The sequence below is a fragment of the Tamandua tetradactyla genome, chromosome 21, assembly GCF_023851605.1.
Source record: "Tamandua tetradactyla isolate mTamTet1 chromosome 21, mTamTet1.pri, whole genome shotgun sequence".
Classification (NCBI taxonomy): Eukaryota; Metazoa; Chordata; class Mammalia; order Pilosa; family Myrmecophagidae; genus Tamandua; species Tamandua tetradactyla.
The window spans coordinates 2,860,487-2,880,417 of NC_135347.1; positions in this window are offsets into that span (position 1 = coordinate 2,860,487).

A 19,931-nucleotide genomic window follows, 5' to 3' on the forward strand; every position below is an offset into this window, starting at 1 on the left:
TTGCAAAGAGATGGAAACAGCCAAAATGTCCATCAACAGACGAGTGGCTAAACAAACTGTGGCGTATACCTACAATGGAATATTATGCAGCTTTAAGACAGACTAAACGTATGAAGCATGTAATAACATGGATGGACCTAGAGAACATTATGCTGAGTGAGTCTAGCCCAAAACTAAAGGACAAATACTGTATGGTCCCACTGATGTGAACCGACATTCGAGAATCATCTTGGAATATATCATTGGTAACAGAGACCAGCAGGAGTTAGAAACAGGGTAAGATAATGGGTAATTGGAGCTGAAGGATACAGACTGTACAACAGGACTAGATACAAAAACTCAAAAATGGACAGCACAATAATACCTAAGTGTAATGTAACTAGGTTGGAACACTGAATGAAGCTGCACCTGAAATATGGTTTTTTGTTTGTTTGTTTGTGTGTTTGTATCTTTTGTTTTTGTTTTTTTTTCTTTTTCCTTTTTATACATATATATTTTTTTATTAGTATTATTATTTTAATTCTCTTCTCTATATTAACATTCTATATCTTTTTCTGCTGTTTTGCTAGTTCTTTTCCTAAATCGATGCAAATGTACTAAGAAATGATGATCATACATCTATGTGATGATACTAAGAATTACTGAGTGCATGTGTAGAATGGAATGATTTCTAAATGTTGTGTTAATTTCTTTTCTTTTTTTTGATTAATAAAAATAAAAATAAATAAATAAATAAATAAAAAGAGTTAATCTAACAATAATTGAGGGGATGATTTGGATTTAAAAGAGACAAGAGGTGGGAAACCCAGAAAGGAAGAGCAGAGAGCAACTGGGAAGGGCTGGGGAAATCCTCAACTTGCTTAGGGAGCCTTCCCTTCCCTTCCCTTCCCTTCCCTTCCCTTCCCTTCCCTTCCCTTCCCTTCCCTTTCCTTTTTTTTTTTTTAACTAACAGCACTCTATAATTAAACCTCCAGGGAATAAGAATGGTAGAAATGTTGTTTTTGAGTATGGATTGTCTGAACATTTATGCAGTGGAAATTTATTTGTATTTGTATTGTTTAATAGTAAAAATACAGAAAAGTAGAGACATTCAGAGGAGATTCCCTCAGAATTTGGTGATGAGTTAGATATGCTGGGGTGGGAGATACAAGAATGACTTCTGGTTTGTGTTAATAAATAATTTATTCAATGAGATAGGGATGTTGAAAGAGCAGGTTCCGGTTGGGAATAGAGGAAGAGATCATGAATACACAAGTTGAAGTTGAGATGCCTTTGATATTCCAAAATGCAACCCTAAAAGAGCTGAAGCTCTATTTTTGAGTGTTTAGGGTTTGGTTGAAATTGTGGGTGTGGGTAAGATCTCTTAGAGGTGTTTTTGGTTTGCTAAAACTTCTGGAATTCAATATACCAGAAATGGATTGGGTTTTATAAAGATAATTTATTCAGTTACAAATTACAATTCTAAGGCCATGAAAATGTCCAAATTAAGGCATCAAGAAGAGGATGCCTTCACTCATGACAGGCCAGTCACATCTATAGTTTCTCTCTCATGTGGTACACATGAGACAGCACATGACAATGTCTGCTGTCCCTCTCTCCTGGTTTCTGGTTTCAAATGGCTCTCTCGGCTTCTGGTGTCTCCTAGGACATTTCCTTCTAAATCTCCAAACATCTGTGTTCTCTGCAAAATATCCCTCTCTTACAGGACTCCCATGAGCAGATTACAAACCACTTTGAATGGGAAGGGTCACATCTCCCTCACTGGAAAGAACCTAATCAAAATGTCCCATGGAGTCAACCTCCCTGGCAACATGGGACAGAAATCCTGAGATGAGCTGGGACTCGGCCTCAAGGGATTGGAAGAAACTTCTCGACCAAAAGGGGAAAGAAAGAAATGAGACAAAATAAAGTGTCAGTGGCCGAGAGATTTCAAACAGAGTTGAGAGGTTATCCTGGAGGTTATTCTTATGCATTATGTAGATATCCCCTTTTTAGTTTATGGTGTATTCGAATAGCTAGAGGAAAGTACCTGAAACTTGTAGAGCTGTGTTCCAGTAGCCATGTTTCTTGAAGTTGATTGTATAATGATATAGCTTTTAAAATGTGACTGTGTTATTGTGAAAACCTTGCTCCTGATGCTCCTTTTATCTACAGTATGGACAGATGAGTAAAAAATATATATACAAAAAAATAAACAAATGGGGTGGGCCACAGTGGCTCAGCAGGCAGAGTCCTCACCTCCATGCTAGAGACCTGGGTTCAATTCCCAGTGCCTACCCATGTAAAAAAAAAAAATCAGATAATAGGGGGGACAAAGGTTAAAATAAATTGAGTAGATTGAAATATTAGTGGTCAATGAAAAGGAGGAGTAAAGGGTATGGCATGTATGAGATTTTTCTTTTTTATTTCTTTTGCTAGAGAGATGCAGATGTTAAAAAAAAATGCTCATGGTGATGAATGCACAACTTTTTGATGACATTGTGAGCCATTGATTGTACACCATGTATAGAATGTTTAGATGTTTGTTGTGTACCGCTAAAAATGTTTTTTTTAAATGTCCCATGGAAAGAACCTAATCAAAAGGTTCCATCCACAAGTAGGTGGGTCACATCTTCATGGAAACAACCTAATCAAAAGGTCCCATCCAACAATAGTTCTGTCCCCACAAGATTGGATTAAAGGAACATGGCTTTTCTGGGGTACATGACAGTTTCAAACCAGCACAGAGCATATGGAGGAAGATGAGGGAAAACTTTGAGGCCCTCTGAAATTGAAGATCAAGTAGGAAAAGGATGAGCCTGCAAATGATGTGGATAGGGAGAAACCAGGCAGAAAGGAGGAAAATGGTAATGTTGCTCTGCTGAAGATAAGAAAAAGGAGCATTATAGATGAAGAGGGTGGTCATTAGTGTTCAATCCTCTGAGAAGCTGACTAAGAGGAAGATGTGGCTATGTGGAGGTCATTGATGTCTTCAGCCAGTTAAATAATCATCCATACACAGATGACTCCTGATCCTGACCTCCAGGCACAAATTCGTTTACATATTAAATGTCTAATAGACAACTCAATGATAACATGTTCAAAAACATGGTTTTCTTCCTAAATTTATTTTTCCTGCAGTCTTCCTTCTCTCACTAATGGCAGCTCCATCCTTTGGGTTGCTGAAGCCAAACAATATTTGACATTATCCTTGACTGTTTACATTCCCTTATATTCCTCATCCTGCCCCCCTGCTCATTCCCTATTAGCCTTTATGCTGTTCCTTGAACACAGTAGACATATCCCCTTTGTCTATCTGTTTCCTCTTCCTGGAATAGACTTCCCACTATATTGAAAGGATTTGCTCCCTACCTCCTCAGATCTTTTTTCAGACCTCTTCTTAACAATGAAGCAGTTAACATTCTCTAACTCCCTATCTCCCTTCTCTGCTCTTTTGTACGTGTGTATCCAACACACTTATCATAATTAATTAAACTGTGTAGTTTAATTATTTACTTGTCTTTTATCTGTTATAGCGTTTTCCCTCACAAGAATGTCATCTCCATATAGGCAGAGATTCTGGATTTTGTTTAGTGTTATATCCCAAGAGCACGTGGTAGGGTTAAAGGAACATCTGATAATGGATAATTCAATGAATTCTATTGAGCCTGGTGGCCATATTGGAATAGAGTAGTGAATGAGAGCTGATGACATTGGTCAGTGAGACTAGACAGCACCTAAAGGAAAGGTGAATGATAATGGTATGGAGAGAAATAGGACAGTTTGAATACATTTAATCAACCTCAACAGAAAGGAGAGGTTGAAAATACAAAATTCCCTGTACTTTTCCTTCTTTTTCTATGGACAAGGAGCCCTCCTCTACCCTAAGGCCAACTCACCACTGTTCCTAAGATCTCACCCACTTTAGTCTGTGCAGACACTATTCATGGGCACCACCCACACAGAAGACCATGTGATGGGCTCCTGTGACCTTGAGCGGTGGGGCAGGGCCCTACTCAAGGACATCGCTTCACAAATGTCTCCTTCAATCCTGTAGCACCAGTTTTTCCTTCTCAACTGGACCATCCTGTTGCATACAAATAAACTGTCATTCCCCTCAGCATTCAATAAAATCAAATGAACTTAAAATCCTTGATTTTAACAGGAAAAATTAAGCATGTACTGAGAATTAGATGATACCTAGGAATTACTGTGAATATCATTGCACGATAACTCAAAGAAGAATTGGAGAACACACAATTTAAGAAATGCAGAAAGCCTTCTGTTTCTCCTGACTATTAGAAATCCTGTTTTCTCCCACAAGCCCATGATCAAGCCTACTCGGGAAGGAGAAGAATATGTGAGGGTTCAGATCAGAAAAAAAAATGAAAAAAGAGACAAGCCCAGGGAAATTATCATCAAGACTACTAGAGAGCATCGAAGAAATAAATAAATGGGAACTCAAAAGGATACACTTTTATGCATCAAAGAACTTTGTTAAGAAAGTAAAAAGACAGCCTACACAATGGGAGACAATATTTGAAAATGATATATCAGATAAAGGTCTAGTATCCAGACTATATAAAGAGATTGTTCAACTCAACAACAAAAAGACAAACAACCCAATTACAAAATGGGCAAAAGACATGAACAAACACTTCTCAGAAGAGGAAATATAAATGGTCAAAAGGCACATGAAAAGATGCTCAATTTCCTTGGCTATTAGGGAAACGCAAATCAAAACCACAATGAGATATCATCTCACACCCACCAGAATGGCCATTATCAATAAAACAGAAAACGACAAGTGCAAGAGAGGATGTGGAGAAAGAGGCACACTTATGCACTGTTGGTGGGAATGTCAAATGATACAACCACTGTGGAAGGCAGTTTGGCAGTTCCTCAGGAAACTAAGTATAGAATGGCCACATGATCCGGCAATACCATTGCTAGGTATCTACTCAAAGGGCATGAGGGCAAGGACACAAACAGACATTTGCACACCAAGGTTTATAGCAGCATTATTTACAATTGCCAAGAGAGGGAAACATCCCAAATGTCCATCAACAGACAAGTGGCTAAATAAGCTGTGGTATATACATACGAGGGAATATTATGCAACTGCAAGACAGAATAAAGTTATGAAGTATGCAACAACGTGGATGGACCTTAAGGATGTTATGCTGAGTAATATTAGCCAGAAATAAAAGGACAAATACTGTATGGTCTCATTGATATGAACTAACATTAGTGAATGAACTTGGAGAATTTCAGCTAAGAACAGAGACCATCAGGAGATAGAAATAGGGTAGATATTCAGTAATTGGAGCTGAAGGGATACAGATTGTGCAACAGGACTGATTGTAAAAATTCAAAAATGGATAGCACAATACTACCTAACTGTAATACAATAATGTTAGTACACCGAATGAAGCTGAATGTGAGAATGATAGAAGGAGAAGGGCTGGGGGCACAAATGAAATCAGAAAGAAAGATAGACAATAAAGACTGAGATGCTATAATCTAGGAATGCCAACAGTGTACGATAATAGTGACTAAATGTACAAATTAAAAAATGTTTTTGTGTGAGGAAGAACAAAGGAATGTCAATATTGCAGCATGTTGAAAATAGATGGTCATTCATATTTTAAAACTTTAACTTATATATGAGACTAAAGCAAAAAATGTTTATTTGGTACAAAATTTATATAATTGAATACCGTAAGTACATGGAACCTTAAGTAGGGCCTGAGATTTTGTAGGTTTGTCCAGAGTGATGCCCTGATAAATCCCAGAGTGATTTGAACAGTGAATAAAAAAGTATTTGCAAAGTCCCCTTGGGGGAATGGTGAGAAAGGGGGAAATTCAACTTTCCCATGTGGAGAATTCCTGATAATCTTACAAGCAGTGGGGACAACCAAAGCAATAGGCCAAGACCTCACTCTTGGGGGTTGTTATCCCCACAACGGATAGGCTAAGCTTACTTAAAACTAAGCCTAAGAGTCACCCCCAGAGAACCTCTTTTGTTACTCAGATGTGGCCTCCCTCTCTCTCAGCCAACATGCAAGAGAACTCACTGCCCTCCCCCTCTCTATGTGGGACATGACTCCCATGGGTGTAAATCTTCCTGGCAATATGGGACAGAAATCCTAGAATGAGCTGGGACTCAGCATCAAGGGATTGAGAAAACCTTCTCAACCAAAAGAGGGAAGAGAGAAATGAGACAAAATAAAGCTTCAATGGCAGAGATTCCAAACAGAGCTGAGAGGTTATCCTGGAGGTTATTCTTATGCCTTAAATAGATATCACCTTTTAAGTTAAGGTATAAAGGAGAAACTGAAGGGAACTGCCTGAAAATGTAGAGCTGTGTTCCAATAGCCATGTTTCTTGAAGATGATTGTATAATGATACAGCTTTTGCAACGTGACTGTGTGATTGTTCAAACCTTGTGTCTGATGCTCCTTTTATCTACATTATCAACAGACGAGTAAAACATATGGAATAAAAATAAGTAATAGAAGAAACCAATGTTAAAATAAACTTAATTGAAATGCTAGTGGTCAATGAAAGGGAGGGGTAAAGGGTATGGTATGTATGAATTTTTTTCTGTTTTCTTTTTATTTATTTTTCTGAATTGATGCAAATGTTCTAAGAAATGATCATGATGAATATATAACTATATGATGATATTGTGAGTTATTGATTATAAAACAAGAATGGAATGATCATATGGTAAGAATGTTTGTGTTTGTATGTGATTATGTTTCATAAATAAATAGATAAACTGTCAAAAATCAGAAATTGGCAGAATGGATTTAAAGGTATGTCCCAAGGATATGCTGCTTATAAGAGACTCACCTTAAATTCAAAGACATAGGAAGTTTGGGAAAAATATGCATATTAAGCAAAAGAGAGTTATAATAGCTATTTTAGTAATACATCAAATAAACCTTAAGTCAAAAACTGCTACAAAGGACAAAGAAGTTCCTTATATATTGGTAAAGGGATCAATTCAATAAGAAGATGTAACAATTATTCCTAACAGACTTTATTGCAAAAATGGAAAAGCCGATTATCAAGTGTATGTGTAATGATAAGGAACACTAAATAGACAAAACATCTTGAAAAGAACAAAGCTCAAGGATTCATATTTCCCAATTTTAAAACTTATTAGAAAGTGATAGTAATCACAGCAACATGGAACTAGAACAAGAACAAGCAGAGCAAAGGAATTGAATTTAGAGTTCAGAAATAAACTCTCACATCTTTGGCCAACAGTTTTTGAAAAGCATGCCAAATCCACTATAATACAGAAGGAATAGATTCTTCAACAAATGGTGCTGGAAAAACTGGATCTCCATATGCAAAAGAATGATGGTGGACTTCTACCTCACATCATATACAGAAATTAACTCAAAATGGTTTGAAGACTATATGTAAGAACCCAAACTATAAAACTCCTAGAAGAAAACATGGGGAAGCATCTTGGGATCTGGTATTAGGCAATGGTTGTTTAGATTTTACATTAGAAGCATGATAACCAAAAGAAAAAATAGATAAACTGGACTTCAAGAAAATGAAAAGCTTTGCATCAGAGGATTTCATTATGAAAGTCCAAAGACAACCTACAGGATAAGAGAAAATATTTGGAAACTACATATTTAATATGGGTTTAACATAGAGAAAAGATAAAGAAATCCTGTAACTCAACAACAAAAAAGACAATCAACCTATCTAAACATGGGCAAAGACTTGAATAGACGTTTTTCCAAAGAAGATACACAAATGGCCAAAAAGCACAGGAAAAGATACTCAAATTCATTAGCCATTAGGAAAACGCAGATAAAAGCCGCATTGATATACCATTTCATACCCACTACACAGCCACTATTTAAAGTTAAAAACAAACAAAAGAAAATCAGAAAATTATGAGTGGGGTGAGGATGTGGAGAAATAAGAGCATTCATTTGCACTCCCATTGTCTCACAGGCAACATCTCATACTACACTCTCCTTTGCTCACTCCCTCAGTTCTGCTGGCCTCCTTGCTGTTTCTTAAGCCAACCAGTCATGCTTCCACCTCAGGGCCTTTGCACCCACTGTTCCTTCTGCCTGGACCACTATTCCTTGAGACATCTTCATGGATTACTGTATTGTCTCCTTCATGTCCTTGCTCAAATATCACATTCTTACCTTCCTAACCACCGTATTTTACGTTACAAACCACCTCCCCACCCTCAATGTAACTATGTCCTTCTTTCCTATTTCTTTTAGACTATAGCAATTACTGCTTTTTAAAATCCTATATAAATTGTTCATTTATATTGTCTATTAGCTGCCTTTTTTCACCACCACCCTATTACACTGTAAGCCCCACGAGGGCCAGTTTCTTTTACTTTTGTTTGTTTTTTTTCTCCATTGTATCTCCAGTTTTAGAACTATGTCTGGCAAGTAGTAAACATTCAACATTTGTTGAATCAATGAATGAATCAATCATGAAATAGCATTATAAGCATATTATTTGGAGTCAGGAAGGTAACTCCCAGAAGAAAAACTAAAAACTAAAAAGGTTAAAAGTTGCAGCTGGAGGGTGGGCCACGGTGGCTCAGCAGGTAAGATTGCTTGCCTGCCATGCCCAAGGACCCGGGTTCAATTCCTGGTACCTGCCCATGTAAAAAAAAAAAAAAAGTTGCAGCTGGAAATGGGCCTTGAGGTATGAGGGGTGCTACAGGAAGTGAGTGTTTGTCTTTATAAACCCTCTCATGGTATTTGATTGTTTTTATCATATGCATAGGTTACTATTATAAAAATTAAGAAGACAATTTTAAATAAGGCAACATGGCCAGAAAATCATAGGATGATAACAATGTAAGAAGACCAGCCAACAATCTGCTTTATAGTAAATTGCTCCAAATCTGCTTTGAGAGCAAATTATTGAATCTGCTAATGGTTCATACAGATGGTACAAAACAATAAATTTTTTTTTGGTGTTGTGTGTAATTTTAAATAGAGTATCTTTTATCATGCTCTAAAGTGACAATTCTACTTCTATAATCAAGCTTTATACTATTACATTAAGCTCTACATATTTCACAATAGATATAAAATGCAGAGGGATGTCATCATTCAAGATATTATATAAAATGTGATTTATGGTTCTTTACCTGTGGATGGAAAATAATAGTAATAATTTTTGATACACAGATAACCCGGCATGTATGAATTCCTGCTAATACGAGAAGGTCGGTAGGAAGGAAAGAATGGAAGTAACAAAAATAATTTTGTCTAAGGCTGCAAGTTATATAAATTCAAACAATTGCTTTTCCGGAGTCGTTAGGCTTATTTCTATTCACTGTTTGCTGAGCTTTAGAAAAGGCTGAATCCCACCATGGCATACTGCCATCTTTGTCAGGAGCAAAGAGCTGTTTACATTCAAGGCACATAATAAGTGCAATGTGAAGTAAAAAACAGTGTGAGTTCTATTATGACTGATTAGCCCATTGTACATTGTTACAACTAACATCTTCCTTGGGCTAAAAATAGTGTGAAATCACGGGACCTCAAACAGCATGATCTGTCAGTACTGTACTCTCTCACAAGGTTGCCAACAAAAGCTGCCTCTAACTCCCCAGATAAATGAAAGGGCCACTTATTCAGTTCAGTGTCCTCCAAAATGTGTAGATTATCTGGACCTTTAGGAAACCTTTCAGAAAATGAGGTGCAGAGAAAACCTTGCTTCTAAATTGTAGAACTGTCATGTGTAGTTTCCTTTTGATGGACCAGTTCCTTGCTATAAACATCATAAAAGTCAGCTGGTTGCTGTTAGATCTGCACGGTTAGCTTCTGCTGATCATATCAGCAGTACAATTAGTGCATATTTCAATGCATGGGCCACCAGTAGCCCAAACAAGTAAATACAATAAATCTCTGAAATCTCTCTGAAGTGACAGAAGCAGAAGGGAGTGGTAGAATAAACTCAGCGTCCCAGGTCATTTCATCATGAAGTCAATAGCTCTTCTCATTGAAGGGAAGAAAACAAACTGCTTTCTATTCTTTTGAATGCCTAGAAGACTTTGCACCACAGTAGTCCTAAATCCAGAGGCAATCTATTAAGAACTCAGCATTGCCAATCCTGAGACTCAACTGATAAGCACATTCTTTTTTTTTTTCCCTCCACATTAATCCTCTTAAAAGACTGTGCCAAGTAATGAAAGGGTGTGATGAAAGAGGCCCCCTTTTTTATTACAACCGCATAAATTGCTTGTGTAAATGTTTCATTAACAAACTGCTGGACCAGTATTGAATATCCTTTGCCTTCCTTTCTCCCCTGGCCCACCTGGTATGACGGTTCTGCGTCCAGCATGACTAAGTGTGTGATTTACACACGTTTAAGGGGAACATTCCCACACTTGAATGCTGTGCCATGACAAAGGCAGGGGAGGGGCTGAGAGGGGTGTCGGACCTATTGTAGACATTTTAATTTACAATTCTCTCTTTTTATGGGCTTTGAAAGAGGAATGACTTCCATCCACTTATCAGTTTGCGTTTCGTTTCCCGGTGTTCTAATAAGCGCTGGTCTCTGTGTAAATGCCCTTGGCCAGCTAATTTGGGCTGGCGCTTTTAGAAGACGCAGTTAGATGCTCCAATAACTTAAGAAGGGAAGCTGAATTCCAAGGTTTATCCATTGTGCAAAGCACCCTTTTCTGAGAGAGGCTAAAACAGATAGCCTCTATTACTTTACTTTTACTTTGAATGTGCCAAAAGATGTTAGATCGTTTGCAGAGATACACATCATGTGCTTTTTTCTCTGTAGTCATTGAATTACAATCTGATGTTTTGTGTTCTTTAGCTCATCTATCAAATCCTGACTGGATGCTTGCATTATCTGATTTAACTAAATATGGGATTTTTGTATAAAATAAACTTCCCTTTCAGACAAGTAAGATACGCCTCTGGCACTTCTTGAATTAGTCAATATCCAATAACAGCATGCATTGAATGCAAATTCAAGATATGGCATCAGTCACTTAAAGTAGTAGCTCAAGTTACATCATGAAAAGTAAACAGGTTATTACATCCAGATGACGGCTATTGCACCAAATCCTTAGAAAATGCATTTGTCTTGTATTTCAAGGGATCCCAGAATTTGCAAAATTAATACATGAGAAAATTTGAATAGCAATGTACCCTCGATATAAATACAGTTTTCTTTGCCCCAGTTGTCAATCATTTAATTTCAGATTCCTGTGAATACTCTGGCTGCAAACTGGGGTCACTCCATTTGGAGAAGGACCACATTTGGGGCAGTGGATGCTGTCTCCTCTGTAGCCGCAATGCTTGTCTGGTTTCATAGTGAGTAGATTCATTGGGATCAACAGTGCCCTGGGGTATAAACGCTTAAATGTATTCAACCTTAGGAAGCTCTGAAAACATCAATACCTTCATAAAGCCACTTTGATTTGTATTGACCACGGTTGTGTTGTTAATTCATATACATCATTGTTTACTTCACAGAGCTTTTAACATGGCTTTTGATTTATAAAACAGTGATTCAATTGCTATGAAGAAGTGATAAGCCTGGACTTCCCCGCAGATTCTTACTTTCTCTCTGACGTGACAAGAGGGAAAGAGGAATTCTCTTGCATTGGCAAAATGAATTGCTACGTAACAATTTATGTGCACTTTTTATGAAAACTTTCATAGTAACAGGTAATAATAGAAAAGTATATCATCCAGATAAAAGCCATCCGTTATCTAAGCATGTTATTAATGTGTTCACAGAAAAACCATTGATTTACACTAGGGCAAATTCTATGCACTAGTTTCATTTCCCACTCAGAAAATCCATGGTGGGCAAAGGGGAAAATACACTGTCCACAGCCATGTTCTGACATTTTTCTAGTGCCACACACTAGAAAGAAACACTTGGGCACGTTGCAAAGCTCCGTAAATAACACACCCTGTTCTGCACAAACTATGGAAACCTACGTTTGTTCAGAGTTTAAGATTCTTTTTTGTTTGTCACATCAAATGGAGGCTCTAAAAATTCTTTTTTGGCACTTCATTTATCTCTAAGCCACTAAAATATATGGCTTTAAACCAAACTGAATACACTTAAGTGATCACATGTGGATTTGTTTGGCTTCTTAATTACTTCCCAAACTTAAAGTTTAAAATATTTTGGATGTCCGCATGTTAAAGTCTTGTACAGAGATGTAATACAACAAAGGTATTGATTTTATCGAGTAGAATTTTCATTGCTCAAGAAATTGTATGAAAATAATATTTAAATAGACATTGAAGTCAGAATAAAAGAAGACAAAGCGGTGACATGGTAGCTTCTTCTCACATATGCATGAGCCTAAACACAACATACCCAGGGTTTAAGAAAAATTCCCGGATCTGGGGCAGATAAAGACTTAGAAAGCCTCGGGATGGTCCAGGCTCGTCAGCATCTCCCAGGTAATTAAAGAAGTGAGTGAAGGCATCAAGACTTGCTCCCTTCTGCCTGAATAATTAATTCACTGCCAGCATCCATTATTAAAGCCCGCTACTTCACCACAATGAGTCCGGCTCTAGATGGATTGGTCTCAGAACCGAGAGATAAATTGTAACAAGGCCTACAGCTATATTAATAAATTGAAACGAACATTTATTTGCTCATCTAATTAGAGCGGTAGTTTCTCCAAATACTGCAGTCACGTATTACCTTGGCAGGCAGGACTACTTCCCTTCTGTGAGATAAAATGAACAGGAGGGCTTTGCCCCAGATTTGGGGTTTTCTGGATACAATGCTTTTCGGTTGCTGCTGTTCCATTTAAACCATTCATTCTGCCACTATGCCCAGCCAATCCTATCTCCAGGATTATGGAAGCTTAGCTTTTGAGGTACTTAGTCAGAGGTCTGCAAAGAAATGTGCATACAGAACACACAGTCTCTTTTGCCCTACCTCTCTTTTTAAAGGGTTGCAGGGGAAAAAAAAAAGAGAGAGGTGGGGGAGAGAGAGAATTTGAAGATTTTCCCTACCCTTCCCCATCCCCATTTCCCTTCATTAGGATTACAAAGCATTAAAGCTCAGAGGTTCAAAGAACCTGTGCCTTAGGGTCTGGCGGGCACGGGTTTCATTCCTGGTTTATTTGCTAACTTGTGCACGGCCTCCATTACTTTCTCTGCAAAAATCAACTCAATAATATTCATTTTTCACAGGGTCCATATGAAGTTGAGGGTGGAACACATAGTAGGTGCTTAATCAATGATAAGTGCTATTATTATTCAGTAATTCTTGCTCTTTCCTGTTGGCAAATTAGATTTAATTTTTTTTTCAGCTATGCACAAGAGTAGCTTTCCAGAAACCTACAACCTCCAAATGGGTCCCTGGTCCAGATAAGTCCTGAAATCCAGAGGGTGCAGCCTCTCCAGAACATCAGATAGTTCCATCTCCCTACCCCATATTAGTGACAGACCCTTCTAACATGAAAAAGTTAGAATGGCCATAGCCCAAATTCCCCTGAAGAAAGGGATGGAAAGAACAAAGGTAATGGTGGAGTTATACAGAGAAGGTAGGATTTAACAAATGAATATGAATGCTGAATCATTAAACTGATATCTCTTTTAGTCTCCAATATCTTAGAGCAGCTAGAAGTAAAGACCTAAAATTGTGAAATTGTAACCCGTTTTAAGCTCTGAAATATGTTCTACAACTAATTATGGTGCTGTGCTTTGAAATTTATTGGTTTTTGTATATCTGTTTATTTTTCACAAAAAAAGAAAAAAAATGTATACTGTGATGATAATAAATATTTATTCCTTCTAGCCTCCTATATTCTGGAGCAGCTAGAAGGAAAAATCTGAGATGATAGTATGGCAGCCCGTGACAAACTCTGGGGTCTGTCCTGTAACTACTTGTTGAAGAGTGCTTTGAAAACTATTGCTTTTTATTTCTTTGCTTTGTATATATGTTACAGTATACAATAAAAAAGTTAAAAAAAATTTTTTGCACGTTGGCATGGAGGGGTCTTTCTATAACAGAGCTAGTTCCCAAATTCTGAAGCACAAAAATGCATATCGTGGTCAGTAACATAGCCACACTTTTTGTTTTGAGTGATGTCCATAGCAAAAGTACCGCCTTTCAAATGATCATGGTGATGATATTGTGAGTTATTGATTATATACCAAGAATGGAATGATCATATGGTAAGGATGTTCATGTTTGTATATTGCCATGTTTAAAAAAAATTTAAAAAAAAAAAAGGAGGATTGCGAAGGATTTGGTAATGCTAAAGAAGCAATGATATTTAACCTATTTCAATGAATTAATACCGGCAAACACATTTGAAGTAAACTGTATTGTTGCTAAAAAAAAATACTGCCTCCCCCAACCAGTTTATAAACTCTCAGAGAGCAGGGTTTGCACCTTTCACCTTTCCCACCTGAGTGCCTGGTAGACGCCCCAGTAATTGGTTTGGGGGACAGTTTTTCTATGTGGTTTTTTTTTTTTTTTCATTTCATCAGGCAAAATGGAGCTTAGTGGTGTACAATTACTATACAATTCACCCACTTAGAGTGTACAATCCAGTGTTTTTTAGAATATTCACAGACCTATGCAACTAGCACCACAGTCCATTTTAGAGCAATTTCATCTTCTCAAAAAGAAACCTTGCTCCTCTAGCAGTCACTCCCACCACCATTCCCCTCAGCCCTTTGCAGCAATTAATTTGCTTTCTGTTTCTATGGATTTGTGAATTCCGTACCTTTCATATAAATGGAATCATACAATCCCTGGCCTTTTATGTAGCGTTTTATATAGAGCTTTCAAGGTTCATCCATGGTGAAGCCCCTATCAGTACTTCATTCCTTTTTGTGGCAGGATAATATTCCATCGTGTCCATATTCCACATTCTGTTTATTCATTCATCAGTTGATGGAAGTAATGGGTCTTTCATCATAATGATAAATGTGATTATTATAAACCCTCACAGAATAAAGTCTTCCCTGCTGTGCCATTATATGGAATAGTGCTAGTGTCCTTGGCTGGGGAGTAGGAGCATGTCAGCTTTTCTCCAGTGGATTCCTGAATTGCTGAATAAGACCAGCTTCAATAAGTTTACAAATTTCTTCAAGACGATTGTATAAAGATATAATGTTACAATGTGTGTTATTATGAAAACCTTGTGTCTGATGCTCCTTTTATCCAGGGACTGAGCAGATGTGCGAAAAAATATGGAGAAAAATAAATAATGGGAGGAAAAGGGACTAAATAAATTGGGTAGATAGACATTCGAGTGGCCAATGAGAGAAAGGGATAAAGGGTATGGGGTGTATGTATGTTTTCTCTTTTCTTATTATTTCTTTTTGTGGAGCGATGCAAATTTTCTAAAAATGATCATGGTGATGAATATACAATTATGTGATGATATTGTGAGCCACTGATTGTATACCATGTGTGGACTGTATGTGTGCAAATATGTGTCAATAAAAATATTTTTTAAAACGCTTCTTCAAGTAATATTTAGAAAAAAGAAAATAATCTGCAAGGTATTAAATACATGACCAAGAGATCTTCTAGTGTTTCATTAGTAATGGCATTGCCTCTCTTGCAATGGCAAGAGTACAAAATAAACAAAGCAATATCACATTCTATGTTATTTAAACAAAAATGGTTTACTGTCCTACAATAGATTCTAAATAACAATGAGAAAGGAAAAGGATCCAATTTAAATAATCCCTCAATAATTCCTTATCTCATGGACTCTGTGCATAATGATAATGTTCAAAGAAAAATATACATTGGGACAAAATTATTTTTATAGATTTTTATTAACTTTTCTCTAATTTAAAACAAATGCGAATTTAAGGTAAAAAAAATCCAACCAGTGAAGAAGGTTATGAAGTAAAGGTTTAAAGTCCTTCACTCTACATACCAAGTTTCCTAATCCCTCCACCTAGGAATAAATATTATATTCTTGCATATCCTTTCAGAAACTTCTGTCTTATACAATTACATGCATATGCTTCCTGTTTTGTTCTGTTTTACACAAATGAACACGAACGCTATATGTTGCTTTTCTTTAAAGTTAATGTTTTATCTTGCGTATCTTTCTATATCGATCCCATTTTTAAGTGGTATATACTATTTTTTAGCATGGATACACTTTATTTTACTGAACCATTTCCCTATTGATGGACATTTAAGTTGTTTGCAATTTTTTGTTATTGCAAATAATGTTTCAATGAACACCCTTGTAGCAATATATTTGTTCACACATTGCTTGAATCAATTGATTCAAGCAATGTGTGATTTAAAAAAATAGATATTGCCAATTTTTCTCCAAATTCTAGATTTTAAAAAGTTTTCCACCATTTAATAGCATGTGTCTGTGGGTTAAGGAATTCAATTAAAATTAGTCATTACAATCAATTATTCCTTTTTAACAATTAGTCGTGTATTATAGTCATCTGATGGCAGTGATGCCATTGGACAAATGAAGTGTTCACTTCTTGATGACAGAATCGTCAAGACAGAATGCAATGGCCCAGGGTGCCTTGGCTGAGCTCAGTTGGTGTGACAGAGTCTCCAGGAACAAAATTTCAGATGCCAATGAGAATTAAACATTGAGGCATCTCTACCATCCTAGGTTTTTTTCAACAGATTTGTTAGGCTTGGCTTTTCCGTAAAGGAAGAACAAAACAACAAATACAAATATATTGCCATTTTATTAAAATTATATTATAATTACTTTTTCTAAAAACATGAAGTCATAGGGAATTCAAGATTGGCTAACAGAACCTCTAAAAGCTGGAGTTTTAGAAGGAACAGAAGAGGAAAGCAAAGGTATATTTCTCAGCTTATAATGGCTTTCCTATGGGGTAGAGGAGAGTTGACTTTTAAATACTACAAGCAAGACAGTTTCCATTTTCCCACCTTCCATAGTAATAGAATCCATGATTTTTAACTGAGCACATGGCAGCCAGGCCTGAAGACCTGTGACAAAGTAACTGAGTTCTATGTAACGAGATGTGAGTATAAGAATGTGTGAAATTTCCAGATTATGCCTTTAAAAGAAGGGTCCTTTCCGCCCCCTCTTCCCTCTCCTACTGAAACACCTTGCAACTCCGCCAACACCTTGTTCCTTCTTCCACCCTGTCGAATACAAGAGAGAGAATCAAGCTTCTATTTTTCTATTTACATTGCATTGTGGATTTTTGTTCCAGTGGTCAAACATATATCCTAACTAATAAAAGCTTCCAAAATTTGGAATCCTCAGACAACTTAGATTGTGGCAAAAGTCCCTTTCATAGCAGCGCTGAATCTTCCTCCACATCAGTTTGTGGACTGCGTGTCTCTCGAATAAGTGCATCTCTCTTTTCCGCTTTACTAAAAGCAGCAATAGGGCTCTAGCCCACACCAGCATTCTCTATTACTTAGGATTTGGTGGACTCCTTTCCCAGAGTCTGAAGAAAATGACTTTTTGGCTTTTCCATAATGGAAGAACAAAACAACAAATACAAATATATTGCCATTTTATTAAAATTATATTATAATTACTTTTTTTAAAAATATGAAGTCATAGGGAATTCAAGATTGGCTAACAGAACCTCTAAAAGCTGGAGTTTTAGAAGGAACAGAAAAGGAAAGCAAAGGTATATTTCTCAGCTTATAATGGCTTTCCTATGGGGTAGAGGAGAGTTGCTTTACCCCCTGCAATATGTGGCTCGCTGTCCCACCTCTTCCATTAAATGCCCATTAGACGTTTTAGTTTCTATGACTTGAAGTGTTCCTCACCACTCCCACCTCCTCCCTGCCAGTTCTGATACTGTATTTTATTTCAGGTAGGAATTACATTTGGCTGTGCAAAACCTAGGCCAGAAAACTAGTGGTTTTAAATAGAGGGTGGGGGGGCTGGGGATGGGAGTCTAACATAAAGGGGGTCTAACCAGAGGAGGGTCACGCTGACTCCATAACTCCCTTTGTCTTTCCTTCACGGTCAGTTGGTTCCAGCCACACAGGAGAAAACACTAGAACGAAACCTCCCAGCTGTTTCTGTCCTATTTTAAGTAGCTTTGAGTAACTTCCTCTTACATATCATTGGCCACGTCTGTGTTACGCGGCCATTTGTAACTGCAAAGAAGGCTGAGAACGTGGTTTATTAATCTGGGCACATCACCACTTTCACCAAATCAGGATTTGGGTTGTCAAGGAAGTCAACATAGAAGGTCGTTTTGTTTCATGCAGGTCACGATCCATTCTAAAATCTTGACATTTTGAAGGTTTGTTCCAATGGGAGATTTTGTATTGCTTTTGTATTCTCCCAGTCCACAAAGATATATCCTCTTTGCATTTCCCAAAATACCTGGTGAGACATAGGCCATCTAAATGAAATGTGTTTTATTAATAGAATCCCTTTTTAAGGGTCATTTTTACTATAGAAATGTTCAAAAGTTTACAATTACCCACGTAGTCAGTACAACCTGCGATCACATAACAGAATGCAAGGAAGGGTCGTCAATGCTCAAGCTTCACTTTCCTGGGAGGTTTCTTTTCAGCCTGAAATCAGAGGATCTCATGTGCTTAAAAAAGTATGCCCAGCTGCTTTCTGAGAAAGGGAAGGAAAGATGGAAGGAAGGGCAGGAGGGCTGGAGAAAGGAAGGGAGGAAGGGAGAGGGGGAGGAAGGGGCAGGGAGAGGAGAGACAAAGAAAGAAAAAAAAACCCAGCAGATCAAGTGACATGACTGGGTTAGGTGAGGGAATCATACTGTTTCTTCTTGAAATTTCAGGAGCTCTAGTGAAGAATTTAAATAAAACACGCAACATGCAGTGTTTCCAGCATGCTGTTAGTTATGTTCTCTGGTCACTATCCTTTTTTCTCCTTCTGGGAATTCAATTTGTCCCTATTATGCCAAGGTCACGGATTGAAGAATCTTAGTGGCCTTCAAGGCTCTGCCTTTGAAGCAAAGGGTCAGTGCATTAGTACAAAAGAGAATTAATCCAGTGTGCCGGCTCACCAAAAGGTCTTTAATTCATCTAAAAGGAATGACGAGGGTTCCGATTCTAGGTTTCCATCTGGACAATCAGAAGCCTCCCTATTCCCAAACAAGAACTTCATTAATGAATATTCAACAGAAAGTATTACTTCATTGTCAGCTCTAATTGCTAGTTTTACCTTATTAGTAGAAGCTTTTCTGTGGCTGAGCCTGACATACATTTGTTTGCACACTGTTATTAGTCAAGACTCAGTGAAGTCTTGTAATTAACACCTCCACATTATCTCATGCAGTGAAAGCAAAGACAAAACCAGATGACTCACTTTGTTTCAGTGTTGCTCTTGTTTTCTGATATAGAAGCACTTAAGGAGAAGTGTAAGCTCATCAGAATGCCATATGGAGCCAACAGAAACCATAAAAGGTTTTTCAGGAAACAGTGCGTGGAAGTTCATTAAGTCAACGACACTGCAATCAACATCCTGATTTAAACCTCTCCCCGGCACTAATAAATTGCTCAGGTGCATTACCTGCCTCACGCTCAGGGGCGATTCCAGGTCACTGAGGAAGGGTCCAGGTTTCCAAGAAGCAGGGGAGATAACATGCTCTCTATAAACGTAATGAAGTTAATGATTCACATGACAGTTAAATAGCCTTCAGAAATCTTATCAGTTTAGAGATAAAGCAGGCCAAAGCAATAACTGTATTTTAATCATTCCTACCACTGACAGCACCGTGTCTAAAAGCTGGCTTCCAGTGGCCTATAATTGATATTTCCGTGGAAAATGGGGTGGCGGGGGCAGGGGGATGTCAACAGTTCATATTTCAGTTTCCTATTTGGGAAGGGATCTTTTTCTAAAAGCCTCTGTTTCATTTCTAGCATGTGAGATTTGAGAAACCAAAATATCATCCTTTTTTCCCCCCCTTTAATTTATGAACATTATTATTATTATTATTACATTATTATTTTTTAAT